Genomic DNA, 11,142 nt, shown 5'->3' with positions numbered 1-11,142 from the left:
CTAAGTGAATTGCAATCATTTGGGAGTGGAGCACAGGAGACTGAGTCATTGTTGGCATCTCCTTTAATATAATTATTAACTGTTTGGGGGATTGAGTTTTAAAATGTATTTAAAAATTAGGTTAAAATAATTCCTGAAAAAATTATACAATGTCATCAATCAGATTAGTTGGGCTTGCATTTTCTGCTCATAAACCATTTTATTCCCTTTCTCATCTCTGTAATTTATTCACCTTTTTAACATCTGTTTTAAAATTTCATTGGAAGATCTTCCAAGCAAGAGCTCCTCTGTGTTTGCACAGCACAGAGGATACAGCACAAAGGAACCTTATGCAGCCTGGAATCTTGTGGATGCCAACACACCACAAATTAATGCATACTACTGTGTACCAGTCATTTGTTTTCATTTTGAATGTTGTGCTTAAGTCTAACCACTTTATTTAAAACAAATAATAAAGTGGAACTGGAAGGTGTTCAGAGAATGTAAATGCTACTGTAATATTAGATTTTCATGAAATGAGGGTGGCTGAGCACCAGGATCCTTTTCTTTGGAGAGGAAACATGTAAGAGACCAATAAAATAATACATGCAAAGCAAGAACAACTTGTGAACTCTTGTTCATCTCCTCATTACAAAAAAACAAAAAAACAAAAAAAAAAAAAAAAAAAAAAAAAACCAAAACAAAAAAAAACTAAAACAATAAAACAATAAAACTGAAGAAACATTAATGCCTTAATGACCTAAAAAAGGAATTTCATCCTTTCCTTGTGTGAAGGGAAGTAGAAGAACTTACTGTGATAGATATAGTTGAACACAACAGATCAAAAACGAATAGGATGGAAGAGGGGCATTCAATTGCCCTAACATGGCACAAAGAGACATTTAACATGATCTAACAGTATCCTAAGAGTGGCAAATATGACAGAAAACCTACAGGAGACATGTACTGTGCTGAAAGCAGGTGAGGACCAGCAGGGACCCTAAGGACATCCCCACAGAGTAAAAATTCCTTAGGGATAGAACACATCATTATTCAGTGTATTAACCAACAGGTGTCTGACTAAAATTAGAATAGACAATTACCTTCAAAGAAGGTTATTCTTAAAGCTTTCATTGACAGGTAGTGGCCAGTGCCATGGACAATTTGTTCATGCAGTAGCACAGTGCTCTTATATATGATTTCTTGGGGTTTCCCCAAGACCCTGATATACGTTGCATTAATTCATCCAGAGTTTCTGCTTATCATACCTCATCACATAATTCTGCCCAATTTGTTATCAGAAAAGTAGAAAGTTATTTTTCCAAAAGGGATCTGAACTTAATGTTGCTATCAAGGATCTGAGTGCAGACCTTTTTTCAAAACCTACTCTGTCTCACATTTTTCAGTTTTATTTTTCAAGACAAAACTTGGATATGGTTTGGTGTCCTTCATTACACATAGAGACATTTCTTTCTTGAAAAATGGTATCTCAAATTCTTATTCCCCAGCCTTCTTGTGAGTTGAAGAGGTTTTTTTCCTTACAAACTCTACACGTTCAGAAGCCTGATCAGAATTCATTGTGATTCTCAAGTCACTCATAACAGCAGGGCAGAGTGAAAGAACATGCCCGTAAATGCAGCCTCCTCAATGAGTGCATAAGCAGCCAGGAAAAGAAGAGGTAGTTTTAGGCCTGAGAATTTTCCCCCTGGATTTGCCACTCAGTCTTATTGGTAATGAGCAGTATCTTCTACATTCAAGCTACACTTGTGCACCTAAAGTCTATTTTATTTTTGCACACAAAGCCTGCCTTTAGCCCAACTGTACCAGTGGCTTCAAAGGAGATGGAAAATCCTTTCAGAAACTCATTTAGGGAAGATCACTGGACACTACTGCAACAGAAGGAGGAAGGGCATTTTCTGTCTTTTGGGAAGTGTGGCAGCTTTGAGACTTTGATTTAACATGACCTCCATCTAGCCTGTGTTGTCTTAATGGGAAATATATTACCATCCTGATTTGTCCTGATACAGTAATCTCCATTCTTTTGTTACTAGATCCTGAGTGTACTTTTCCAGTGAATGCCAGCAGGCAAGAGTCACAGCATGAAATCAGCATGTGGCAAGTTCAAAACAAGGAAAAGATAATACTTCAATCAGTGAGCACACAAGTGTTGGAACTCCTGGCCACAGGATTGCTGGAATTCAGAGCAAGTCAAAAGGAATCAGGAATTAATGCAGAGGGGAAAAAAAATCAGAGCCCACTAAATACAGGGGTGTTACCTTTATCAAAGATCCTGATCTGAGGATGGTTGTAGCCTGAGAGAATTTCACTATATTTCTTCCCTGGTGCTATATTTTAGCACAGGCATCCTCTTTGAACCTCTTTCTAACAAACCTTTGATCTCAACTTATGGCCTTAATATTTATTTGCAAAACACTTAATTTTCAAAGCTGCTCAGGATGTTAAAAGTAAGCACAAGTTTCAGGCAAAAGAATTTAATGCTTATTTTCCAAATAAATGTATTTCATGAAAATATTTTACCAGATGTGGTCACTGTTCCCTTTGTTTCCCTTTTGTGATGAACATTTGCTCTTTTTTCTTTCTCTATCTATAATCTTTTCTACTTTCATTTGTAATTGATCTTTTCCTGAAAGTACTTATTACTCACATAGTAAATCTTTCATTGTTTGTACAAGCCCCGTGTGCAGGCAGGCCTTGAACTCTGAAGTTCTGTAGGCATCTCAATTTGCATAGCAAATGATTGATGATGACAAAATGTGATGTCATATTGGTTTTTTTTCCAACTGTGTTCATGCAAAAGCTTTGAGGAAGAAACGTTTCAATTGAAAAGTAACAACAAAAAGAGACATTTAATAACCATCATTAGATTGTGCTTCAGCACTATTCTTACTGTTTGGTAACAGAATATCTGAATTTAAGGATAATGGCAAGCATTGCTTACACAGAGAAAGCACAGCAGTGAATTTTACCCTGTCTTACAATGGGAAAATCCATCTCAATGTCTAAAGGAAGGGCAGATAAGGTCTTACAGATACAAATCCTTGCTCTTATGAAGACTGAAAAACTGAAAATCCTGATGTTGTCAGTGGTGGGGAACAATCTCTCAAACAGATACAGTTTTTTATTGAAAATTGCAGCAATTTCTGTAAAAGGGTTGTACATGATTTAGACCCCAGGGATGAAAACAATTTTCACCCAGTTTTATGAAACTACAAACTAAAATCATGATTATGGAACATTCCAAGAAATAATAATTTTTTTTTTAAATCTTGATATGTCATTGTACAAATTTAAAGTGGATCAATATGCTGAATGCTGTGTCCAGGTCTGATTCTGCCTTCCATCTCAGAAAGATGGAAAATTTACATAACAAGGTGAAAGAAACATCAAAGTCATTTCACATTAGATACAATGGAGAAGTGGGAACTTTCAGGGCACTTCCTGGGGATGGGCTGAGGCTGGGCAGGATGTCAGCCCACACATCAGGATCAGGCCCAGTGACAGTAACCAGAACTTCATCACCTTCAACCCAGAAAGTCCCTGAACCACAGACCGCTGGAAGTTGTAAATCTCTGTAATCTGTTCTGTTCATAAACACTCGGCAGTCAATATCTGCCACTACTGAGGACAGGGACAGCCCAGACCAGCCATCCTTACACTATATTCTTATAATGAAAAAAGATGGAGAAGGGATGGAAGTTGAGCACATGACTCAATGCCTTGATTGGAAATGGCATCAGCTGGACAACACATCAGACAGAGAAACCAGAATCATTTAAAAGAGGCTGTCTGTTTTCCAGATGGAAAAGACTGCCTTTATCTGGCCCTGGTGCAGAAAAATGTTAATTTTGCATACTTTTAATGCTGAAGTAGTCAGTTGCTTTAACCAGGGCGAGGTGATTAACTAGAGTGTGAAAAGGTACAAGAAAGGGAAGAAGAGCTTCTTAAGTTGTATAATGAAGTTATCCATCACGTTGCCACATAGGACAGCTCTTCTACACCTCAGTATAAAAATTGGCTGGCTCTAGAGAGATGATTTTGCTTGAAGGTAAACAAATTTGTAACTTACTGAGATGACTGTAAGTCCTTTCCACAGAATCACAGAACCACTTTTCTATGGAAATAATTATTTACAACTAATTTAGTCTCTCATAATCTCCTTTTCAAAGTCCATTTGTAAACAATCACAGCTTATTCTTAGAAGCTAAATTACGGTTCCATGGTCAGGAGACAGGGAGTACAAATTACTCCAACGTAGCTCTTTGTCCATCCAAAACATTCTTCTAACCAAAAGATCTAAACCAAATATCTGGCACAAAGAGCCTCTAGTTATGGAACCAGAAAGGGATGTAGAATAGGAAATGGGAGGTAATGACAACAAGATGGTTAGCAGGCTCCTCCTTTTTCAAGAATTTCTCTTACCTTTCTTATCTCAAAACCCCCACAAGTCATGTCTTTCACATTGTCTAAAACAGGCATATCAATAAAAAAAATTCTTCACATTAAGCTAATAGAGCAATGAGCAGCAAGGCAGCCATAAAGAAAGCAAATATTCTCATTATGTAATTAGAAAATCTATTTTCTGTAATATTCCAAACATTTGCATGAGTAAAAATCCATATTCCTCAAAGAGAATGTGCATGTTTTTTACATACTTTAGCAGCCACCTCTTAAAAGGCTTCACAAGACATCTCATTGAGAAAGAAAAGAAATTTGCCCAAAATATTCTGAAGCAATGATGCAATAGAAGTGGTCCAGAACTGTTCCCAGGAAAAGTGAATTAAGGAGGGCCAAAGAACACTTGCCAAAGTAGCCTGTTCAAATGACTGCAAGAGTCTTGGAATAAAGACTTCCAAAGAAATGACAAATACTTCTGACCAGGAAGGCGATGGTAAACAACGGAAGCTTAGTCTGATGGTTCCTCGAGATTGTAGGGAATCCACAAGCCCCAATGACAAGGAAGTCTTGAATGCAGGGTCTGTTTCAACTGCTAGAGAAGGCAAGTTACACTGACAAAATACTCAACTGCACAAGGTGGAAGGTGTTCTTTCTATCATAATAGACAGAGGAGTTTTGGAGACTGTTTATGTCACCCAATGAACAGGGAATTAGTGCCAAAAGCTCTGTGGAAAACTTACCAAAATTTTATTGAACAACTTTCTGCTTTTGGTGGCCGCAGCTCTGGACAAGATAATAAGCCATAACCCAGTACTGGAACTGAATGTTCTCTGCCCACAAAGGAACATATGTCTGTCATAGTCCTCAGACAGATTTTTAGGAGCCAAATACCCTCCGTGCTAAAATTTTATAAAATACAGATGCCATCTGATGTTAGGTATTGATAATGAGAATTTACAAAGAGCAATATTCACATTTAATTGGACTTAAAGTTATTCAAAGGTTTTTCTTTTCTCTTGCAATTCTAAAGTACATTCTTGATTTTTGCAAAAGCAGTCTAATGCAGTCATTAATAAACCAGCAAAAGTTGAAATAGTGTTGTGAAAATTACACACACTGTGATGTAATCCATAACAGAGTATACAAAAAGAACATTAAAGAAACAGATAGCCCAGGGAATAATAATTTTTCTACATAAAGAAAGTGGAACCTGTAGAATGGCATATCTGTGTCTACAGAAATAAAAATCTAATGGTCACAGACTACATAACCAAATAATAGATAACAACGCCCGGGTCAGCAATTGAGAGGGAGCCTCTGTCTTATTTATACAAATCATGGATCAAAGAATATGAGTTCAAGGGAAAGCAGGACAAAGTTTCTTTTATCTGGTCTATTTGCCAGATTGGTATAGATACAGTCCATGCTACTAGGATTTATTAAACAAACAAACAAACAAATAAATAAAAAACTTTAATTGCAGTAAGCATTCGAGAGGTTTTCTCAACCTCCCTTCTAGGAGTTCTCTGTTATCTCTAAAATGTGTGAATAGATCTTTGTCTAAAGCATTGGCCTTGGGTAAATATCAAAAATTTAGAGAATGTAATGATAGAGGGACCAAATGTTAGACAAGAATCCAATTTGTGGTTTTTGGTCTTCTAGTCAAGTGCATACTGTTAACCTAATCTAATTTGTTACTGGACACTTACAGGTGCAAAAGAAATTTTTCTTCTGTCTACATACTAGGTATTTCTAATTTTTGAAGCATTTGCAACGTCAATTTTTAGTAGCTGCAACCAGGTTTGCTTTCAGTTTAGGGCAGGTTTCTTTCAGTTTAGGACAGACTATACTTTCAAGGAATGATTATAATTTTCTGAGCATTCCATAAGAGATTAACTCATTTAAATTGTTTTTAAGTCAGTTGCATTCTAAAACTTTTAGAAATAGTGCATTCAAGGACTGAGATGAAAAATAGTCTTTTCTTTATATATATTTCCCTTATATCTAATTCCTCAATCTTTTCTGGATTTCAGAATAGAGAACTCTTCTGCCACACAACTCTCCAGTCTACATTTCTTTTGTCTTGTTTCAGACCCTACAGATACTTACAGACAGCTCAATATAACTGTTGAAAATCAGGCTGCATTTAAGTGAAAAGTTCCCTGAAAGGACCAGTTCAGTTCTACCTCTACTCTCAAGGTTTCCAATATGCTAAAAGGAAAAAAAAAAAAAAAAAAAAAAAAAAGAAATATTGTAATATTGTAGAATTTCTAACTTGGAATTAAAATCTAAATGGTTTGACTGAGGGACATTATTAGCATGCATTCAATCACACTCACAGAAGACTTGAGTTCAGGTTCCTGTCCTTTAGACCTGAATCTTTCACCACAAATTGCTCTGTTTTACCTGTAACAGGGAAGATAATAAGAGGGTTTTTTGCTTCTACATCTTCTGACTTACTAAATCTTATCTTACTTTTGTATTTGTTTAATCTGTAAATGAAATTGCTATCCTAAACATCACTTATGCATCCCTTTCTGCAAATACAGGCATAAGGAAATGAGTTTCATCCCTTGACAGACAAAAGATTTAAGAGCTTTCTCCAAAAATGTTACCTAGTCGAAGAGATGCTGAGCATCAGCAGCAACTTACTTACCAGAGTGGAAGCTGCTGTTGCTCAGAAACTCTGGAAAACTTCCGTGGGTTCCTAAATGTGTATTTTGACTCCTGGTTTGGTTCAACAGCTAAAGAAAGAATTAACGCTGACAGATTCCCAAAGAGATATTGCTGCCAGAAGGGCAATTTCCTCTAGACTGGTTAACAGCAGTCCGAATAAATCTGTGTTCAATGGAAATTTTAAAAACGGGACCATGAGTTCTGTGTTGGGGTAAATATCCTCAATAATCTTGGCAGTCAAGAAAGGGGAAAGAAAAGCGGAATCTGGAAGAAACATGGGAATGGCTATTCTGAAACAGAACTACAGTATATCCATCAAGCGTCCTATTTCTAACATTGACTAGTACCATCTGCTGCAGAGGAAGACTAAAAAGCCCTCGCTTAAACCGGCTTGAGTTCATCAGTTGGCTTATGCCCCAAGATAGATTTTGTCTTTACAAATCTGGTGGGTTGATAAAATAAGAAGATTCTCGGCATTTTATTTACGTGGAGAACTGTCCTTCTCTGGAATCTTGATTAATGATGGTATAAAAGCCAGACTGTTATTTATGTATTTAAAAGTGTTTTGGGACAGGCCACATAATTTTACTCATTTCATCTATTGCTAACTCTATGAAGTTAAATCTGATAGAGGAAATAAGACCAAATTGGTTACATGCACAGGACCTGTACCACTTACACAGTTCTATACACTACTAACACAAACCTTTACTTCCAAGGAAAAGAAAAATATTAGACTTCCATGGGACCTTTGATGGGATTCAGCTGCACTGGCACATGGTTTCTGCAGTGCACATGTTAAAAAAAGAAGGAGTGTTTGGTGTGAATGTCCTAGGACTTCATCTGTCTTGCTATTTTTTACCATGAACCTTTTTCTTATCAACTTCTGGGAAACATCTTCAAAGTTTTATTTCAGCCAAGCTTCTATATTAGGCTGCTTTAAGCTCCCTCTAGCATTTACTCTGTAGTGTCATCCCTAGTTGGGAATGCCGTCATTTGCTTGAAGGTAAGTTCTTTGAACTTGATTTTGAAGATAATAGTCTTCTCACTCAGCTTTCCAAAGCACTTCAAAATAGCTTCCAGATCTAAAGTAATGAACAATTACTATCCTTAGCAGAATTCACTAATTGCATGATTCATATATAACACAAGAAACATTCTTTATTTGTATTGTTAAAACTTTCTTTTTCTTCCTCTATCTATAAAATATTCAACTGTAAATTGTATACTATTCAACAAATTTTCCTTGGCATGTGGACTTCTATACAAATAACAAAACAACAAAAATAAAAGTGGAATTAAAAATTTTAAAAAAACATTGTCCTGTTTCTCAGTGAGTTTCATGTGGATTTTAAGTGCAATCAAGGCAAGACAAGAGGAAACCCATATGGCTCAATGAAAGAAAGAAATAAAAGGATAAGGGAATTCCGACTGGACTCCTGAATTGCAGTTTTAATGACTGTATTTTTACAAATTCGTAAATGTCCACTCTGCCTGTCTCTTTTGGGAATTCTGAAGTGCTTTTGCAGAGCTGATCTGAGTAAGTTTAAGTTATCTTAACTGCAGGTGATCAGTTCTAGGGATTGTTTACCAAATCTCAGCACTTTGTAATTCCAGGGGAAAAAATGATGTGTGAGAGAACCTTATATATTTATCAGTGATTACTGAAGCTAGGATCCTTTCAAGTAAATATATTTCATTAAGTAGGCACAAAAAAAATTGCCTTTGGTTTTGTTACTTCTTCTACAAAGAGGTCAACTACTACAACCACATGACTCTCAATTTGCTCAAAAAAAAAGCTGTTTAGGGACACATATCTCAAGGACAGTCATAACATAGACCAGAAGAACAAGCTGCCCTCCCAATCTTCCTGTGACCCTCTCTGCTTTCAGGATCGACTGTGGTTCCTCCATCTGCCATTTTCCAGCAGTGTAAGTTGCATAAAATATTTTAAATAGGAAAAAATGTGGTTTGTAAGTGCTACTCACATTTCTGTAGTCCTCAGCATCTGTCTATAGCTTTTTCATTTTCAGATCTTCTCAGGTTTTACTCCACTGTGCTTTCTGCTTCAAATCTTTAAAGTTTCATGAAAGAGCAGTCAGCTGGGATTGATGTTTCCAGCAAGTCCTCCTACAAATGCTTGGCAAGCCTAGAAAGCAACGTCTGAGGCCCAGGAGCTGACAGAGTTAGGAGATCTTGCTGTACACGTTGATGTAAGGTGGCTCTCTGACTTTGGCTAAAAAAATCTGATGAAAAACTGCAAACCAACAATAGTCACACCGGGAACAATAAAATAGATTTGGCCTCTCAAGGTTTGAAGTCAATTAAAGCTAGAAGAGCTCCCACTTTCAAGCCTGGGCAAGCCCCAGGGTGCCTGCACTTTGGTAATGGGAGGGACAGATTTTCTCACGCTTGTCCACTCTGACTTCTTCATTGGGCTGACCACGAGCAGCCAGCAGCTGGCACGGGCACCTGGCCAGACTGGTGATTGTCATCCTTTCATACTTCTGCAGCTTGGAGCATCTGGAAATGCCTGCGGTGCCATGGGCTGTCATTGACCTTTGTCTCCACTGTGTCGCCTCAGGTGAATTTTCCTCCAGGTGATGCACAGCAGCTGCAGTGCCCAGCTCCACCAATGCCACTCCTGGCTCTGCTACATCCCCTAGCATGCTGGGGTTGAGTGTGCTACTGACATTTTCTTGGTCCTGGATAAGGAACCAAATGCAGTGCTTGTCCTATTCTGCTCTGCTTCTAGATGAAAAGTTAGGTTGGCATAGGAACAGAGCACATTGGGGAGACTTGTGCAAGGCCTAAATGTCAAACAGGACACGCTCTCTGGGGACACGTGTGGCTGCAGGTGTCTGCTCTTTGTCTTTCACCTCCCACAATTGCCTCTGGATATGGGCAAAGGGAGGAATCTGAGTCATCCTCCCAAGGCAGGCTCTTCCTTCAACATTAATGAGGATTTTGCAGAAATCCCTTGTCTCCCACTGCCTGTGTCTTTAGGGCTGAGCTCTACCTGCTGTGAAATCAGATGCTTGGGAGAGGAGGAGGAGGAGTGTTAACTGGAAAATACAATGCAGAGGAAACAGCGCCTTGCAACAAACATGATTTCATTTCATATCTTGACTGCAGAGGCTCTTGCAAACCTAAAAATTAGACATATGAGCATACCTTTTCCTTTGTGAACCATATTCAACATTGTTTGACAGGTATTTACAATAAAATTATTCTACTTTCTAGACAAGTTATCCCAGGTTTACCCAGCTTTAATCTGAAGCCAATATTCTGACTTGTTTTTACTTCATCTCTTCTGTATGACTGCAACCATTTCACCACAGGTTAAAAAAGAAAAAGTGTTCAAGCATTTATTGAGTTTCAAAACAGGAGGGGAAAGAGGGAGAAATGCAGGATTTCTCTACAGTTTCTCGGATTTTGTGGAGTTATTTATACTCATAAATCCATGTGTTTCTAATTAGACAAACAGCCCTTTTGAGATAAACAACCTAACTGTTCAGGAAAAAAAATCTCTTGACTGCAAAGTCTCCAGAGAAGAAAAGTTCCAAAATACTTCTCAACAGTGGTTTGAGTAATTGGTGGAACAAACATTTAACAGAAACTTCAGGCTTTTTATGTAGAATTGACTTTGACCTGGCTGCAAATCACATGTGATAATTTGGTGGATGTGTCTGTTACGAGTGTTATGGGTATTTGCTGTCAAAAATAAACATACTAAACTGTCTTCTACAGCCTGCAGTCCCTGATTAAAATGGTTTTACTGTTTTATTACTCTGATGAAGCAGAGTTCTTTGATGAGACCTGAGTCTTGTTGGTGGTTTTAGTGTTGCATTATATTTATTACACTTTTAAAATGACTGTTCCACTACACATGTATTGTCAGTGACTGTATTTTTAAAACTGCAATCTGCTGTGGATGTTTCCAAGGCTCAGTGATCCTCCCACCCACCTCACACCTGCAAGGTGGGGAATTACTGCATGGAGCTATAGAAAATAGTTACATGGTCATGACTGATCATCAATATTAAATGCTCAAAAATTCTAGTGATGTTT

At 37.6% G+C, this 11,142-nt stretch overlaps 1 long non-coding RNA gene across 1 annotated transcript; it reads right to left on the bottom strand.

The window, feature by feature from the left end:
• Positions 1 to 6,534: 6,534 nt before the first annotated feature.
• LOC119698103 lies at positions 6,535 to 9,248 on the bottom strand. Its single transcript, XR_005256066.1, has 3 exons — positions 9,060 to 9,248; positions 6,735 to 6,801; positions 6,535 to 6,606 (listed from the first exon to the last, which is right to left on the bottom strand). It is a non-coding gene; the product is annotated as an uncharacterized LOC119698103 (long non-coding RNA).
• Between the last annotated feature and the right edge of the window lie 1,894 nt (positions 9,249 to 11,142).

This window comes from Motacilla alba, chromosome 2 (assembly GCF_015832195.1).
Source record: "Motacilla alba alba isolate MOTALB_02 chromosome 2, Motacilla_alba_V1.0_pri, whole genome shotgun sequence".
NCBI classification, from domain to species: domain Eukaryota; kingdom Metazoa; phylum Chordata; class Aves; order Passeriformes; family Motacillidae; genus Motacilla; species Motacilla alba.
This window is presented reverse-complemented; position numbering and strand designations above follow the sequence as displayed.